Source organism: Nothoprocta perdicaria, unplaced genomic scaffold (assembly GCF_003342845.1).
Source record: "Nothoprocta perdicaria isolate Ctin4 unplaced genomic scaffold, notPer1 scaffold_370, whole genome shotgun sequence".
Classification (NCBI taxonomy): domain Eukaryota; kingdom Metazoa; phylum Chordata; class Aves; order Tinamiformes; family Tinamidae; genus Nothoprocta; species Nothoprocta perdicaria.
In genome coordinates, this window is record NW_020455611.1 from 388,999 (window position 1) to 407,491 (window position 18,493).

Consider the following 18,493-nt stretch of genomic DNA (forward strand, 5'->3'; position numbering starts at 1 on the left):
GGCTTCCTTAAGCTTCCCTCAATCTGAGCCTCTTTGGAGTTGCATTTCTGCTCCCATTTAATGAGGGGGAGAAAATAAAGGGCTCTCCCCCCCTGCTTTTTGCCCCTGCAGCGGGTGACGTGCCCAGAGAGCGCCCAGGGGCACCCGTCTTTGTTCCCGGCGCCAGGAAAGCCGGGCACAGGCTGGCACCCACCAAAGGAATATTTCCCCAAGAGCATTGTTTTTGCTCAGGATCTACCTCCCTCACCCACCAAACCCTGACACAAAAGGGGAGACTCCTTTGGTGCTGGAGGGAGTGCCTGGCACTGCCAGCAACATGCCACTTGCATCTGCCCGGTGGCACCGTGGTGGCAAGAGCAAGATTCACACTCAGCACTTGGCAACCAGGTGCCTATGCAGGAAAAGCTGTTGCTATCCCTTTCCCACCCCTCGCGTCTGCCAGAATGGGGCTCCCTCCCAATGTCACCACAAGCGATGCAAGATGGAAATCATTGTCCCCAAACCGCAGCAAAGCCGAGGGTGACAATAGAGGGGACCTGCCCGGAAAAGCCCCACAGGGAGCAGCCCCCACGCCCGCGCTGCGGCAGAGCCGGCGCGGTGCCGCACACTGAACAATGAAGCGGCCGTGCAAGTTGGGGAACGCGCCGGGGATGCGGCTGTTTTGTTTTAAAATGAACCGCAGATGCTCTGAGGTCCTGCGAGAAAGACCCCCCTTCCTTCTCACCCCCGTTACTTTTCTGCACACAAGTCACTAAAAAGGCTGTCTACTCACCGGTTTGCAGCGCACAGGGTGGAGATGCTGAGAGAAAGAAACCCAGGCTCACTCTGCCTTTGTTGTCTGAGCTCCAAGCAAGAAATTCCTGCCAGGGTGGATGAGACTCCTCCTAGGTCCTAGTGCCTTGTTCAATCCCTTCGTGGTAACTTTGCCTCAGTTTTTATTCTCAGTCATCTGCTTGCACTCTMCCCAGCTCTGTTTGAGAAGAAAAGGATATGTTCATTCCAGCTCTGGATATATTAAAAAGATCGATAAATAACAAGTTTAAAGGAATAAATCTTGGGGTCCTGTTCGGAGGGAGCAGGTTCCCCCTAGACTCTAGCTTCACCCAGAAAGCATCTGGCCCCACTAAAAAAAACCAGCATAATTAGTCGGCTGTGCTGCTCTTGCCGGATTAGCACRCGGTGAGGTCACAGCTGCAGCCCCGCAGCGCGCTGCGGTGCTGGTGCGCGGAGCCAGGGCACCGGGGAGCAAGGGCTCGCTGCCGCGCTGCACCCACCGCTGCTCCTAGAGCGGCTCTGCGCAGCATTCCTGCCTGACACTGGCAAGCCAAAAAGAATTAACAYGGTGGTTCTGCATGCCAGCGCCCCTGAACAATTCTTCTCCGTTAACATTGGACATGGGCCAAAACCAGACTGCTGAATCCCAGTCCATTCAAATCTCCACAGGAGTCCAACTCAAGTCACTTGGTAGAAACACAACCAGAATCAGCCTGGCCCTCGTCCCAAACAAAGAGAAGTTTATTTCTGATCTCACTGCAGAAGGACTTGGTTGGCAGGAGATTGTACCAGGCTCTTCCCTTGAGACAGTGAAATCCTTCACCTGCTTCGTGGGTGGACACTGCCAGCCAGGGGAGCAGCACCCCGCTCCGAGCCCCACTGCTGGTCCATCTTTAGTCTAGGAAGCACCAGATCATGGAAATGGGAGGATCTTACCCACGGAAGGGACTGGTTCCYAACAATGCTGCATCTGTTTTGCATGAGAACCCACAGATTTTGTCATTTTGGCACATTATGTTATTACACATTTGCTCAGAATTTTTCAGCATTTATTCCAGCTTTGTCTGCCTTGCACATGGTAGTCCAGGCAGTGCTGACACCAGCCCACGGAAAGCTCATCATCTTTGTTTCCTGGCAACTTTCACACATTGCATTTGTAGAAGTGTTCCTATTCCCTGAAGCCCGTGCTCTCTCATTTATAGAGGGCTTCCTTGTGTCCTTGCTGAAGCCGTCAGCTGCTCCAGTCCAAGCTTGGTGGCATCACTGGTGAGCAGACAGCAGTTCACCTCTCACCTTGCAGAAATTAGCACGTAAGGAAGGCACAGGATCTCTGCTCTCCAGGGCATGCAGATGCACGAGGCAGATGGGACTTTAAGCCCTCTCCATCCTATTCCCAGATTAGATCATGCCTGGCCATTTGTGATCTGTCTTGAATTAACACTATCCCTCTGTATAACAGTTCTGTTGTAAATATAAATTCATATTAAAATGGAAAGATACTACAGAAGTACTAAGCAGGATAACAGCAAAAACAGAAAAGGGAAAGCAAATCTAGTCTTCAGCAGTGCACAAAGCTTTGGTACAGAAGAGGTAGACTGCATGGGACCACATCCAAGTCATTGGATACTGCTGCAGGAGACCTGGATGGATGATGTCAATCCCTGTAGCTATCAGAACTGCAAAATCATTGCCGAGCTCTCCAGTCTGGATCATAGGAAATATTCCAAGGACTGCAGTGGTCTCATAGCACATCTCAGCTTCCTTCCACATCTGAACTTGCTGGTGAGAAGATGAAGCACATGGAGGACATATCCGCTCCGCTTGATTTGAGAAACACTCTGAATTAAGCAGTACCCACCAAGACTTCGTTTGTTCCTTACTGGAGGATAAGGTTTCTCTAGCCAATAACTGCAGGCTTCATCTTGGATCTCACCTTAAATAGATGCCCAAATCACCTTCAGTCCCATTGTCCTCCTTTAAATCTGCCATKAGGCAATAAAGATCTCAGTAGCCAAAGCATCACCAGAGGCAGTGAGCCCTGGTGTGATCTCAGGGATTGCCCTAYACTTACTACTCTACAAGTAACAGAACCTCCTCCTCCAGACACTGTCTGGGTTGCTCAATATGGCAGAAATAAGCCCAGGTTCCTGATGAGGCAAAGGCCTGCTCCTTCAGAAAGTCTTTGCATTTCACATCTGGTGATCAGGTCCAAGAACATCTCCTCTGGTCCCAAGGAGTTAATGCTGGTCAAGATTTTATTTATATCAGAAAAGACTCACCCTCAAGACAATAGCCTAAACCATTTTAGGCAGCACTGAGTGATTGAGAATTGGAAAAAGTCTTTTTCCTCCCATCATAAAATYCATCTAGCTAAAGGAAAGATAAATTTAGCTCCTCAGATTAAGTTATCTGCTTTAAATCAGGTGAATCRTCTTTACTGCAGGAAACAAACCATTAATCTTCTGCCTGGAAAACTAACTCTGCAAAACAAATTTTTGTTGACATTGCTGAGCAACCAGGATACTTTGGGAAGGGAGAGGCTGTGCAGGTGAAAGGGATTTTGTGGCTGCTTCTGTGCCAAGTCCCACACATACACCTAGAAACCCCAATTCCCATCACTGCAAGGATCTGCAGTACTAAGTACTCCCTTAATACCCACTTGCCCTGCTACTTGGCATCCTCACTGCTATCAGAAATGTGGCACAACTGTAGCTGTCTTACCATTAGTCTTGAGTCATCATTTTTAAGTCAGGCTATTTAGATATGTATATTTAACTACTTTTTTTTTGTTGTTGTTTTTAAATTTAACCTCAGTTCCTAACCTGCTTTGAAAGCTTCACCCCAACCACTGCTTCCAAAGTTTTGTTTGATGAGAATGTCTACACTAACAGCCCCCCCACCCCCGAGTCGAGACTGGGGCTCTGCCAAATGTCTCAAGTAATGCATCCTAAAACTAACAAGCCCAGACCACACTTGGCTTCACCCCTGCAGAGTGGTACGTTTTAAACCTGAATCTTCATAAGTGCTCACAGTCCATCAAAGAATTATCCTATATAAGACCAGAGAGTTAAATCTCCTACATGATACTATGAGCTAATAAGCAACAGGGACTTGGCAGACTTTCACTACATAACATTTGTTTCCTTCAAAGATTTATTTTTACAGGGACCACACACATCCAAAAGTCTTTTCAATAGCCATGCTGGTGTGCCAAAGTCAGCTGAGCTGCTGGGGACATGAGTGAAGGAAAACCTCACTGATCATCAGGGCCCACCAACCATCTTCAGAGGCTGCTCAGACCCTGAAGTCAGGGAACTGAACCTGTTTTACAGCATGAATCACTGTGAACCCCAGAGGCAAGAGCTGGAGCACTGAGGACAAACAAACCCAAGCTCCCTGGCACAGGCTCCAAGGCCACCTCCAGCAGCTGGCCAACATGGGCCTCCTCACTCCCATTCCTCCACACTGGCAGCCTGCAGCCCTGGGAGACCCCTTGGTCCTCACATGAATCTGATAAAGTCTGGGGAAAAGGCCTCTACATCCTCTGCAGTATCAACCAGAGGGTGCTGCAAAGGAAAACTATTTTCTGTATGGATAAGTAAGTTTTAAGTATCTGTAAGTGATGCAATTCAGTCACTCACTGAAGACATTCTCATTGCATCTCGATATAAGACTTAAGTCATCCAAAAGAAAAATACCTTTTGTACTACATTTCACTGACTCATTCCCTCTCTACTACAAGCAACAAATACCACAATTAATAAGCCATTCCCAGCTGAAAGTTAAGTCCTTGGAACAAAAAAATAAAGCACCACCCCAAGCCCACTGAGTCATGACAAATCCAGTGGGCTTCACAAGCTGAATGTTGGTGGCAGTTCAGTGGCAGCATTTTCCCCAAGCAGCAATTTGCAGAGCTTGCAGAAAGCTGTGGACATCTGCCACATGGCTCATCTCCACCCTGGAGAACTCGCAGAACCCCAGAGGTTGTCAGGAGGCTTTTTGCTGACCCACACTGTGGGTGATGTATAGTCTGCAAGCCCTGGCCAAGGTCATGAYGAATGGAACTGCAGGAAATCCAGATGTCTCCCTTTGCTGAGCTCACCCATCAGCTGCATCATTGTAGTGAGGAGGTTCATGGCCAAAATTTTAAACAATTTCTTGATAAACATAGATTATACAGTAATTCTAACTGAACACCGATTACCAGCCTCTCACAAAATGCGTACTGAAAGTAACGTGGGTTTGAGGGACTTTTCTGAACGAATAAAATCACAAAGGAAGAATCTCAAAGCCATCAACAGGATCATGTCATGTTCAAGTTGGATATGCAAGTGTTTCCTATCAAACATAGATTCTTTCTGTCATTTAGTGACAGATGGAAGGTGACACTGGAAAGGAGACCCAAACGGCATGTCTTATGACCTTAGAAGTCTCTACAGCAGACTACTTCAGACTTTACTTACACCAGAGATCCCACTCAGCCAGCATCTCTGCATCAGTGTGGCCACAGACCAAGCCCATCAGAGGCTGCAGGATTTTAGTAGTCTCCTACGCAAATAGCTTCTCATTATCAGCTAACAAATAGGTGCAACCTACAAGACTGAAAGTTTAAGCAGAAGCCAAAAAAAAAGTCTTTGGTGGCCTTAGGAGATGTTAAGTGGTTTTGAGCTCTGACAGAATRTTCAGCATTGTGTATAACAAACTAATCACAATAGGAGGGTAAGTTATACCAACTTAGAGTTGACACCTATTGCAGGCTCATTATTAACCCTGGGGTTAAAAGAAAACTAGCCATCCTGCTGAACAGGCAAGGACTATGGGCCTGCAAATGTTGCATAAATACCTTAAGATCAGGATCAGAAATCAGGTAGAAGTTGGAGTTCAAGGGCTCTTGGTTTTGAAACACAACTCATTCCTGTGCCTACAGAAGTCTCTGAACTAGATAGGACTGCTGAAAGGAGGACATAAGGGGTCTAGACAAGTCTAGATTCAGCCCCACGTAGTCTTTGGAGCAGGATCCGCACTGGCAGAGGGCTCAYGTGCTGGTACAGGCAGTGTTTGTGCCAGCACATCTGGCCCTGGCTGCAGCCCACAGGTGCCGGAAGCTCCCAGGGAAGCTGCTCRGCCCAAGGAAACCTGCCTCTTGGCAGAGATGAGTAATCAGTATTTAGAGCTGGGATTCTGGCTGAGCTCAGCTGCTGTGCAGCTCAGCTACACAGCCCAAGTAATTGGCATTCAGCTTGCTCACCTCCTCAGCAGCTGCGGTGGAGGCAGCTCACAAAGGTTTTTACACTCTCCAGGAAAGGGAATGTTCTTGTGCTGCTGTTTTGTTTTCAGAGAATTCTTCCAATTCATTTGTATCCTAAAAATTCAGGGAACAGTAATAAATGTGTTTTTTTTTCCCCCCTACGGCTGCAGATGCCGTTTAGCTATATCTCCATTGTTCTTACCCTGCTTATCTGCAAGGCGGGTATTGGCCACCTTTGTTTTGCATCTGTGTTGAAATTCAAAGATAAACTTTGTAAGGAACAAAAAAGCTCATTTAGCAGGATTAAAAGAAAAGGTTTATCCRACCAAAATCTCACACAAATTAGAATTCACAAGCCCAGCCACAGACTGTTGTTCAAACATTGCTGAACTGAGATTCCTTGTCTGCATAGCTGCAGTCTCACACTGTAGAGACATGAGCTCACTGCAGGCAGAGTAGAAAGAGTAAAACACACTAACACACCAGATCAGGACTGACATCTTCAGGCACATTCCTCCATTAACAAGAGCCAGCAGTAAACTAAGCTGAACCAAACCAATTCTGCTCCCCCACATTTATTAGCAGCCTTTGCAAGGAGTGGACTCCCATGGGTTTGAACCCGCAACGTCCCATTTGCTTTTAGAACAACTCACCCCTGAGCACTGCGAGCATGGAAAGAAGGCAAGTTCCACACACGTGGTGACTTGTAAAGCCTAGGTTTTATCTTTAGGTTATTCCAGCCCTGTTTACTACAGAGCAGCTCCAATGCAAGATAAAAGTTACTGAATACTGCTCAGGGATTACTCATTCTTCCTCATTACAAAAGGCTCCCCATCCGGAAAAGTTTGTGAACCAAGGCTTAAGTGAAGAGGAGAGCAGAAACTACACCAGACCATCAGGATTAGCATCTCAAGGTCTGCATCAAGGATCAGAAAAGGGAATCCTGCTCTCCCACCTGAAGGTGCTTTCTGCACTGGGGATTCAGGGAGTAATCATGGGGTAATCAGAACCAGCTGAGCCAAGACTCAAATTCAAAGACAGCAAGAGATCAGGCACCAGCTAAGCAAGCTTCTGGTTTTGAGTACTCAGCTCCAAGCAGTTATTGGTCACCACAGAGAGAACTGGAGCCAAAATGCAGCTATTTGAAAGCCACAAAAATAATATGAATATTTCCTGCAACCTCAAACCCACTCAAACCCACAAGCCCTTGGAGCCACTTACCATTGAGTGTGTCATTGTGCTTGTGACAGTAATTCTCCCCTCAACATTAATTTGATGGCAGCCTTTACATGGTGTGTGTAAGGAGCAAGATTTTAGTGGCTCAAGTCAAACTCAGTTGTTCAAATGCTGCTGTGGGGCTAAAAAAAAAATCAGGTGCAACCCTCATTAGCTATAAGCAAGAATCAGAACTAAACTTTCCCAAGGGCATAGTGGGCAGTAACCAGGCGCACTGCAGGAAGAAGACAAGGCCATGAATTCTGATTACTACTTGACTACGCAGTGCTCCGCACTGACCTTCATCTCAGGGTCAGGAAAGGTTTTAATGTTCATGGGTTTTACCAAGTAGCCATAGAGTGAGGCAATGGAAGGGCCACTCAAGTCCCTTGTTCTCTTCTCTGAGCCATGAAGGGCTCTGCTCCTCTGATGAGCTGTTTTATTTGTTTTATTCCAGATCTAGAGATCCCAACTGCTTGAAACACTTGATCCCAACTGCAGGAAACACCCTGAACCCCTGCCAGGCCTGGATGGGTGGATCAGTGCACACAGGGGAGACAGAGGCTGCCTCGCACAGCAGCCCCACAGGACCCTGAGCTCAGCCCACACCAGCACCCTGCCAGTCCCCGCACCTGCCTCTGGGCAGCAGCTCCCAGACAGCAACGGTGCCACCCGGTGGCAAAACTGAGCACGAGGAGAGCAGAGGGGATCCTCACCAGAGCATCACCCACAGGGAGCAAGGGCTCCTGGGGAACACCCGGGTTGGTCCACAGGGAGTTGTGCAGGAAGACAGCAGGGCAGGCTGGCACAGTGTGCTCATGGCATCATTGCTGCAGCCAAAAGCCACAAGACTTTTGTTTTGGCAGACATAAGAGCTTGGCCATTTCTTGGAGAAGCTGCAAAAGCAAAGGAGACATGAACCTCCTCTCCTTCTTCCATGCCCTGCTGTTCCCGCTGTTCCCATCGTGTCTGCAGAGCAGCAAGAGGCCAGGCTGCAAGGGACCTTGGCCCTCACCAGTGAGGCACAGACACCACAGCCCATCCCGCAYGTGAGCGGGAGTCCAGCCCTTGGCAGGGACCAAGCCAACAGCCAYGCACCGGCTGTTCATCGCAGCACACAGCGCCTGCAGAGCCCGTGTTACTTCTGGCAGGACCTGATCACTGCTTACAACTTCAGCTTTTCCTCCTGCTGGCTTATACTGTACCTTGAGCCTCATGCTTCAACTTCTTCATAATCYAGCTCCTAAAATCTGCTTATTCTCCATAAAAGTTTCAGCACAGACACACAACAGCTCAGTTTCAGACTCACCTGAGCCTGGCTCCAGGCTCCTGAGGCACTAGGCTGGTCAGGACTCCCGTTAYGCAGTCATCACACATGAGGCTTTGCACACCAGAATCCAACTGTACCTTGGGATTACCAATATACCTTCCCTAAGATAGAAGGGAAACAAACAGCCTGTTTTCTTCTCCTTGCAGTCTCAGCAAAAGCAGCACYACCCTTGCTAAAGATGTACTAGCTTCTTATCTGAGCCATTTCTAAGAGAAACAATCCCCAGAGAGGGAATTTCAGCTTAGTCAATATTGCACCGAGACACTAGCTGCAGCATGACTTGATTTGTGCGAGGCTAAATGAAGCCTTTGCAGAAGCTAATTACTGTTTGTTTCATGTGGCCCRTTGGGTGATGGCTGCAAGGAAACACTTCAAATGAGAAGCGACACCAGGCACAGGCTGGTGCACTGGGGACAGCTCCCTCCTTTCCACACAAGGCCTGCTAGGCCAGCACAGACAGTTGGCTGAAGGCCTTAAACACCAATAGAAACCAAGTTATCAGGTGCTTACATTTGAGGGTGCCTCACCTCTTCACAAGTGGCCTCCTCAGCTCCCTTCCCATAGCAGCAGTTAAAGGCAGTGCCAGCAGATGGCAACCCAGGAAGAAATTTCACTTCGTAATGGCCCTTTCAAGTCATGACAGCAAAAAGCATCTTTCCCGCTTCGGCAAAGCTGCAAGAGGATCAGAAAGTGTTTTTGCTCATTGCAGTTGATCTCTGAAGGGGATKTGAGGTTAAAGCAAATATTTGAGTATTTTAGACATTTTCCATGTTCCCCTACTTAGGGCTTCCCTTTAGGAGAAGCCTTTAGGTGTGCTGTACAGCACTTTGGGCATACCTGACTGCTCCCCATCAAGCAGTGCTGAGGGCCTGGTTAAGTTTTGTGCACACAAAACCTTGAAGAGTAAAGAGTACTTTAACACCGGGAGTCTCTGCAGATTTTTAGAGACCATTAAGTAGAAGGCCTGACGATCCCTGCAGCAGCAAGAGCCTTTTCAGTAGGAACAAGGCTCTATTTGAGCCCAAAACTGAAGTRTCAGGATACACTGGTGTTCAAGGCCATCCTTGAGCCTGTGCTTTGGTGACTGCAGTGTGGAGAGATTAAATCAACCGTCTACTTAACACTCTATTGTGCCCTAAGCAAAGGCACCACTTCAGGAACTCCAGCTTCCTTGAAAAGCAGTGAAAAATTGATCAGCATCCCTATACATCAACCCCATCAGAGAAGGGTGACCACTGTGGAACCATTAAAAAGAAGCGAGAGGCCTGGCAAGGGAAGCGACCCCAGCAATGCCCAGCTAATGCACAGGGAGGGGACACGAGGTGCCAGCCACTGACCTGCTGATGGAGCTGGGGCTCGTAATTAGGCTCTGGAGTGGCTGTGTTGGAGGGCTGCTTTCCACCTCCTCATCCAGGGAGGAGATTAGCAGTGGTTTTATGCTAATATACATTGGCTGAAGAGCTAGTAATTTTAAGGGATACAATTAGATTTGGGAAAGGAACTTATTAATATTCATCTTTGCTTCTATAAATACATTTCTAATCCACTGAAGGATTTAGCAGGCTGTGGATGTTGGAGGTACCACTGCATGCACTGGACTTATTAAGGAGCAGGAGCTGCAGAAGGTCACACASGGGTGAGGGCAGCAGCAAACCCTGCTGGGACAGCAAGGGGCACAGGCTGCCCAGCTGCAGAGGCCGCAGCAAACTRGGGGTTACACTGACCTGAGAGCTTGATGCACCCCAGGACACACTCACACAAGAGGTCTCTCTAGCAGCTGCCACAAGCAACAGTTCTGGCTCAATCTCTTGAGCAAACTCCCTTCACCTCAAACCTCTCATACCAATTTCAAGTTATTCTCCTTTAACAGGGCAGTCTCGAGTTTCTGAAGAGTCCCATTATCTCCCTTTACCCCAAAGGGATGCAGAGAGCAAATACAACCTGGGCTAGAGCTAAACACAGCAGAGACTGGCCCATACCACTTGCAGTCACAGCAGCAGAGCATTATTCTAACTCCCCTCTTACAGAGGTACTGGTGCTGCCAAAGCACCCAGAGGGACAAGGGAGCCATGAGCAAAGCAAATTTACAGCGTAGAAGACCCAAGGTTTTAAATACAGGTGAGAGATTTCCAGAGGGCTAAAACAAGGAATTCACAGAAGTAAATATGTCACCACTTAGACACCATCTAGTAGGTAGAAGCCACATCCCAGGTCAGGGAAAGGGATTTGGGTCCCTTTACACTCTGCATACCAGCTAGAAAAATAGTCATAGGGCAGGTAAACTGAGGGCAAGCAGTCCTAAACTGATAGTTATCATTAGGCTAGCTCTGTGATGGATTCAGAACAACTTCAATGAAAAACTTTACTAGCAGAAAAAGCATCCTTCAGAACAGGAAAGGGGCAGTAATTCATTCCGGTATAACAGTTTCCTGAGCTAAACAGCATTGGATTTGTTTCTGGAATAAGCAGCTCATTACCTCAGCCCGTGGCAGAGGCAGCAAGTGGCAGCCATCTGGAGGGCCGGGTGGCCTGGTGCCAGCAGAGCTTTGATGCCACAGCCAAGCTGCAGAGCAGCAGTGGGTTAGGGCAGTGAGCAGGGGCACAGCTCAGGCAGAAGGAGAGCAAGGTGAGGGACACATAAGAAAAAGCTAAGGAACAGAAAACTGCTTTAAGAGTCTAAGGTCTGACTGTGAAAAGCAAGCAGATGTTAGAAACAACTATTTCCAGTCTGTTTGCTAGTACAAAGACAAGGAAAGAAGTTAGCAAACCACAAAGCATGAAGAGAAAATAGAGGCTTAAGGAGCTTTTCAGGAAATCACTGAACTGAGTGCACCAAGTGAAGAAACCCCAGGTCTGCTGCAGAGCTAAAAGAGGATTTTCCCCTCAAACAACAACACTGTAGTGTGACCAGCAGCAGTGCACCAATTCAGCTGCTGCCTATCACATGGAGAACTGGCTCTTGCTAGGTACCTAAGTTTAAAAATAGAAACAGCAACATAAACAACAACAATAATAACAAAAAAGAATTACCACCTATTTAAAAAAAGCCCCTCAAAGTAGGAGCTCAAAATAACTCCAGCACAGCTCCCAAAGCTCAGCTACAGCCACCTGCCTGTGCTCACCAAGGCCTTATSTAGCTTTGAAGCCCAGGCTTGTCCAACAGGATTGGCTAAGAGCAGGGGCCAGGTGAGGCTCATCAGAGGAAATTGGGCAGGATAATTTGCCCTGGTTTTCCATGGCATTGGGCTGTAGTAAACAAAGTGAAATGCCTTATCAGGGCCCTAGTTTTATACTAGCCCCATGGGAAGAAGTTTGTTTCTCTGTCGTGGACTCTTCTGCTGGGAGCTCTCTGCAGGGCACTGGTGCTCATCTCCGCCACACAAGGGCATCGCTCAGCCTGTGGCTCGTGCTCCTTGAAAAGTCAAGGCTCCTGCCTGTCTCCCACTATTCTGCCTCCCCCTTTTCCCTCCTCTTCCCCTCAGGCTCCTTAAAAAAGTTGTTTGAGTGTTTAGGAGGCTGCATGTGTGAGTCATGCCAGCGGACAGCTAAAGCTCTGCTGCCCTCTCTATTGACGCCTTTCTGCAGAAGCCRGGGAGCACAAAGCCCTCTCTGTAAGGCAGACGTGCAACCTGGTTTGAGACGAAAAAAATACTCTTTGCCCAAAGGAAAATGTGCTACCTCGGGCTAATTCTAGGGAAATGTCCTGTCACCAGATGATCAGGAGGCCATCAGCAAACACTGCTGTGGTAGCCCCAGGCTTGTGGGCTGGGTCAGGTCAGGGTCCCCTGGGCCTGTTTGTCCCRGACATAGCTGGGCAGCTGCTTCTGAGGCTGCTGTCAAAACTACGGGGATGATACCTGGGCAATAACCTCCCCATAGGTTGTTTCTCAACCCCAGATAGTTACTGGTTCTTCCACACTGTCAAGTTTGGGGATTTTTTTAATCCATTATAATTTTATAAATAACTCTTTTTKGGGGCCGTGAGATCCTTGACAGCATCCAGAAACTATGAATCCTAGAGGTTAGTCAGAGGCTTTCTGGCATTCCCTGTAYGAAGCAGTTGTTAGTGGATCCTCCTGTTTATTCCGGCTTATTGAGGCTCATGGCTGTTTACAAGGAAGTATTAACACCAAATAAAACAACATAATGGGATATGCCTGAAGATGTGGTTGGTATTTTTGGCTTCTAGGATGTCAATCCATTCTTTCTCAGTGGCAGAAATCTCAAAGGAAATGAAATTGCTATTGCTGTGAGCTTAAGCATCAGCCAGATTCTGCATCCAAGAGCTGAACAAACCCTTCATCAATATATGGATCATACAGATGTAAATGGAAACAGTGTGGTTCTGCCCTCTGCATCTCAGACACTGCTCTGAGCCCAGAGATGGCTGGCRACACAAAATGAACCTTTGAATGACTCACTCACAAGGCCTGCCCACACGGTCAAGGAAGCTGAGGATCTTCTGCATATAGTAAAAGCAAACCCTCAGTGCCAGCCCCCAGCTGCTTATATTATATGAACCCAAACTTTGCTGATCTGGGAGGCAAGTAAGTCTGAGAATTTGGAGTGTTCCAAGCAAAAAAAAAAAAAAAAAAAAGAGTTTGCAGACGATTTTGCTTTGTACTTTCTATTCTTTGCACACCCCACCAACTCAGTCACTCCATTACATTATGATCACAGGTGGTGAATTTGACAACTAATCCAACGCAACAGGAAAATTTAGATGACAGAAGCAAGCAAAGCTAAGTCCCCAGAGGAACAGTGATTCCAGCTGGCTGTCTCAGTCTAGGACTGGCCAGGACAAAATTTGTGGACATTTTCTCCTCCCATTGACCTAGCAGCTATTTGGGAGCAGCTGATGCAGCAGCAGGTCCTTTTTAAGTCCAGCTTTTGGAGTCCTGGATTTTAGTTGTGCTCTCTGCTGCTGCGTCTCGGTGGCTCTGCACTGTGTGACCTACAGACAGTTGCCATCTCAGCCCAGTTCCCTGCTCGGCAGTTCTTCCACTCTCGCTGCYGCCCTCTGCTAGTGGCACCAGTACCTGTATTCCATGTTTGCTTCCTTTTCTGTTCTCTGTGAATCTTACTCATAAAACAGGTAGTCCTGGAGAGACTGGCAGATTCCTGGTTGGACTATGCAGGTTTGTTATCGACCACCCCTGGGAAGGGGAGCGGTGGCCTGGAGGTGTCTGTGGGGACTGTGGGACCCTCGAGTCCTCCAGAGACCCTGCTGGGACACCCCAGCCAYGGTGCAGGGCCAGCAGCCATAGCACCACTCTGCCAGCTAATGAAAAAAGTAAAATAAAATCCAAGGTTCATCTGAGGCCATCAAGGACAGAAAGCATGACGTTTGTCTGTGGGTTTTGTTTCAGGGGGCGCCTGCCTGTGGGTGCTGCTGTGGGAGAGCGGCGCCGCAGCGAGAAGCTGCCGGCTCCGGGGTGGCTGTGCCGGCGCAGGGCGCGCGCTGGCCTTTCCAGCCGAGCCTGGCTGCCCGCCTGGGCCAAGCACACATTTCCCGAGACTTCAAGCAAGTCTTTCAGACAAAATGTACTGAAGCAAAGAGGAGCAGAGCGAGRTGATGTAAGAGAAGAGGCAGCAGCAAGGTCAGCAGCGCAGAGCTGAGCCCCGTCTTCTCTTCCTGCGCTCTCTGCTTGGGAACAAGAGATGCTGCTGACATTAAATGACCAAGGAGCCACTGTACCTCCTCCTTGCAGAAACAAATGCATCTCTCTTCCTTATGGGGGGATATATAGGACCTCTTGAATGAAAAGCAGGTCTTTTGTTTCCCTAAGGCCATCTGTGCTGGGAATAGAGCCCCGCGTTGCTGGTTTCAGCTGTCTAATGAGGAGAGGGGCTGTGTGAGTACGCAGGTAGTTTGGGAGCCCATCTTTCGCGAGCAGAGCAAATTTCATTTGTGCAAGAGAAACCTGGGGCTGCGGCTGAATTACCAGATGAATTATAACAACAGATCACTTGCTTTTGTGCTGATTTAATTATCAAAGATTTTCCAAATGAAGGGGAGGGAGGAACCAGAGGAGGGACAGAGCATTTCCTGAGGGAAATATCAGCTCTGCAGTCGCACTCCTTACCTGGAGATGAGATGCCAAGATCATTAAGGGAAGGTCATGTTCTATGATCATTTGTAATGGTCTGTGTTGCTAAGCATTGGCTTTTCCATGACGTGCCGTAGTGGCATATATATTGCCACGTAGAAATAAAWGTGCAAATGAAAGTACTCAAACAAAAACTAAATGCCAAAGGCCACTTTTGTCCCCAGGATGATGACAGTCTGCCATCACGGGTATTAAAGGCACATCAGATGAAAGGAAGGGCAAAGAACTAAGCCAGTTTCACTGGTGGTGAATTAAGGCACTGAAAATGAAGTGCCTGGGATGGAGCTAGGGTAGAATCTAGGTTAAGCTCAGAGATGCACCAGAACTGATACTGATTTTCCACTCACCACCAAGTATAGGAACCATTTCTGGGAGAACCGATGTACTATTAGTGGGTGTTTGCAAGATTAGGTACAAGCTGTCCAAACTCCCAGAGTAAAGCATCATAGGAAGATGAAGGGCCCCAAAACTTTATTTTAGGCAAGACTGTCTGCAGCCATAGTGTCCAAAAAGAAAAGATGAACTCAGGCCTTTTGATCGCAACTGCATGAAAACTGGCAGCATCCCATGGATTTCTGTGAGAAACAGCAGCGTTAAGTAGACAAAATATAAAAGTAACAGATACCCCAATAGCACCTCATCTAGCAGCCATCTAGCTAGCACCTCGCTTTCCAGGTGGCATCAGCATAACACTTAAATTTAATTCCAATTTATTCCTATTTTACTCCAATGAGTTGAAGGTTGTTGCATCATTTTAGACAGCCCTTATTTCTGCAGGGCTCTTGGCTGGGTCTCCTGCCACTCCTCACAGATAAAGCACTGTGGGCACAAGTCACAGGCAGTGTGAATCACATCACTGGCACTAAGCCCTATGGCTGTGTACACAGACAGATAGAAAGTCACCTAAATGGACTTCTGTTTTCACCGCCAAGTGTTTTCAGCGGGGCTGCTACTTTCGCCGCTCCATCCGCTCTGACACGCTGCTCGGCTCAGAGGCTGCAGCAGAAGGAGGCTGCAGCAGCACATGGGAAACGCAGCGGTGCTCGGGCTGGTGAGCACTGCAGCCTGCTGGAAGCCGAGCAGGACGAGCCCGGCCACCGAAATGCTGCCCCGGCTGCTCGCGCGAGCCGCACTGCAGCCCTGCATGGCTGCAGTCACTTCAACCGCTTCTCCGTGGCACTTTGAGGCAGGCGACCAGGTTCCCGGGCAAGGAACTCACCCTTCCTTTCAGATAAATTAGCCAAGTACCTCAGACACAGCAGTATTTCTTGTCAGGCTCACAGAACAAGTCACTCCTCAGCTGCCAATGAATCCGATGTGCTGTGACAGCCACAAGCAGGGCACAGAGCACTGTTAAACGTCAGTAGATCTGAGAAGAATCTCAATATCCCACTGCCCAGGCAAAATAGGATGATAGTCCTGATTTCTGCATATAGAAATGTGTGAATGTAGAGGCTGATGTACCAAGTTTGATAAATGCAGGTTTGATTTGAAAGAAATTATTCATTTGTGAACATCAGCTTACAGTTAGGTCTGACATTCTGCTCTTTTGTGAAGACCAGCAGGAAAGAAATCTCTAGTATCTTCATTTGTTTTAAAAAGAAAGTTTTCCGGACTATCGGAAATACGTGATAGCAAAAGGGAGCCCCTACATGACAGGCCATGCATCCCAAAGCCAGGTTACTCCATACACATACACAGTCCAGTTACTTCCCCACACAGGCTGGAAGTAACTTGTGTAATTAGGACCACAGAAATGGAATATCTCAAAATCTGAAAAGGCAAGAGAAATTCAAATCTTCCTGCTCTAACTTAGTAAAAGAAAATCATGAGCTGGGTCAGGAAGAGATTAAAATTCCCTTCCAGATAATTTCAATTCAAGTAGCAGAGTTGATTACATTGCAGGGTTTTTCAGGCCTTCTTTGGGGGCTGGACTTTGCCACACAGCAGGATTCACAGTAATGGATGGAAATGGATGAACTGAAATGGATGGAAAGCCTCATCAGAGGAACCGTCCACAGCAAAATCACCGCCTGCTCCAAAAATACTCTTCACCTSTGCTATTTCCTCTTAATTGGTGGCACTTGCATTATTTAAAACTAGACTGGCTAGAGCATTGCTAAATGTGTTGCAGGGAAGAAAAYTGCTATGATGGGGAGTCAGAGGAGGCTTCTTCCTTTCCTGGTAACTCTGTTTTCTGGAGGAAGAGAGGACATTCACCCAAGGTACTGCTGGATGGAGGTACAAAGAGGTGCAGCRGAAGGTGCCCATCCAAAACTGGGAGTTATAAATCTCCATGTGCACCCTCTGGTTCAATATTTTCACCTGCTTTTCCTTTTCACCAGCTGCACACTTGGAGCAGCCACTATTCACCAGAACCTGCAGTGGGGAAGAGAGCTCATCCTGCCCTGGCTGATGCAAGAAGCCACACACGTGGTGGCCTCTTGGCATGCCAAGAGGTTGGCCATCAACACCTCGATGTGACCCTGGGCGCACGAGAATCAGCCAGTAAATTTCTGCACTGTCTCCACAGCCACAAGATCCAGATTAAAACCTAGCTGAGACAGGCTAAAGCTGCTGCATCTTTCTCTCTTTCTCACAAGGGGAGAGCCACATTCATTTTCCTAAGTGATCTGCTCTTTTCACTCTAGTACAGCCTGCAGCTTCCCTCCTGTCCCTGGGAAATGGGAGAAAACCCATGCTCTGCTTTGGCAATGGGAGCCACAAGAATCAGATACTTGCAGCCAACAACTACGTGCCGCAAAGGGGCTAAGGGCTGCAGAGGTTTTGCTGTGGGTGATAAAAATTAAGCTAACCCTGCTAATGAGATATGCAGACACCTAGTGAAGCTAGAAATTCAGAAGCACTTGGCTGATACCCAACCAAGCGAAAAAGCAGATGCTRAAACCTTGTTTAATATTCTGCTCATAGCACTGTGAAGGTTACATGTGAATAAATGGGAAACACTGCTGCCTTCCCTCTGCAGTCCTGGCTGGTGTGACCTCCTCACTGGAATGTGAACATTGCCATAAACTGGCTTTGCTTCTGTGAACCTGTGTGTCTAAGGTGAGGTAGAGGGGAGAGCTCTGGAAAGGAGGATGGAGGACAGACAGGAGGAGTTATCAGGAATAGGAGGGAAATGGAAGCATGTGGTGGGTGCGGGGGCACCAATACTACAGCTGAGGTGCAGGGGGTGGCAGAGTTGAGGATCCAAGCAAATTCCAGATTCAAATTCCCTCTCTCCTTGTACAAACACACCTTGACTGCCAGCAGGTTTTAACCAGGCTTCTTCAGAGCTACAGGCAGGAGCTGTGGAGCGCAGCGTAGCACATAGCAGGGCCGGGCGCAGGATACAGCCCGCGTCCCAGGAGGAGCGTGCGGAGCCGCAGCGGTGCCGGTGGGAAGCGCGGCCCYGTGAGGCACCCGCATGCGGCCCAGCCAGCCCCTCAGCCGCACTGACACTTTTATAGCCTGCTGTAGAAGTCTGACAGCTGCTGATTCTGCATCTGCGCCAAGCCCTCTGACACTGAGATTTCCTCATTTTAAAGCAGTGACATTCCTTGGAGGTCTAATCTCCTAACCTGGAATTCTGTTTTAATTCACACATTTATTCCCAGGTTAATCTTTACAGGACTGACCCCTGCTGTGGGGCCCAAAACGCCACACACAGGATGCTTCTGTTAGAAATTAAAAAGTAGTCCTAATGCTCACTGCATTATTCCCACTTTTTTCTTCTTGTTTCTGTTGAGTTTGTCATTAGAAGCACAGCTGAAGCAGGAGGAAATGTCAACATGAATTGTATGCAGAAGGAGATAA

General features: G+C 48.1%; 1 protein-coding gene and 1 long non-coding RNA gene across 3 annotated transcripts in view; both read right to left on the minus strand.

Moving 5' to 3' along the window:
- The window catches only part of DCX (doublecortin), a 65,837-nt gene extending 64,760 nt beyond the window's left edge, over positions 1–1,077 (minus strand). For both annotated transcript variants that reach the window (XR_003250278.1, XM_026044536.1), the window contains exon 1: positions 773–1,077. The gene's annotated coding sequence lies outside the window, so the exon portion shown is untranslated. The remainder of the gene's footprint in view (positions 1–772) is intronic.
- Positions 1,078–5,974: 4,897 nt separating this feature from the next.
- Positions 5,975–9,229, minus strand: LOC112951780. Its single transcript, XR_003250279.1, has 3 exons — positions 9,095–9,229; positions 8,547–8,668; positions 5,975–6,136 (listed from the first exon to the last, which is right to left on the minus strand). It is a non-coding gene; the product is annotated as an uncharacterized LOC112951780 (long non-coding RNA).
- Positions 9,230–18,493: the final 9,264 nt, after the last annotated feature.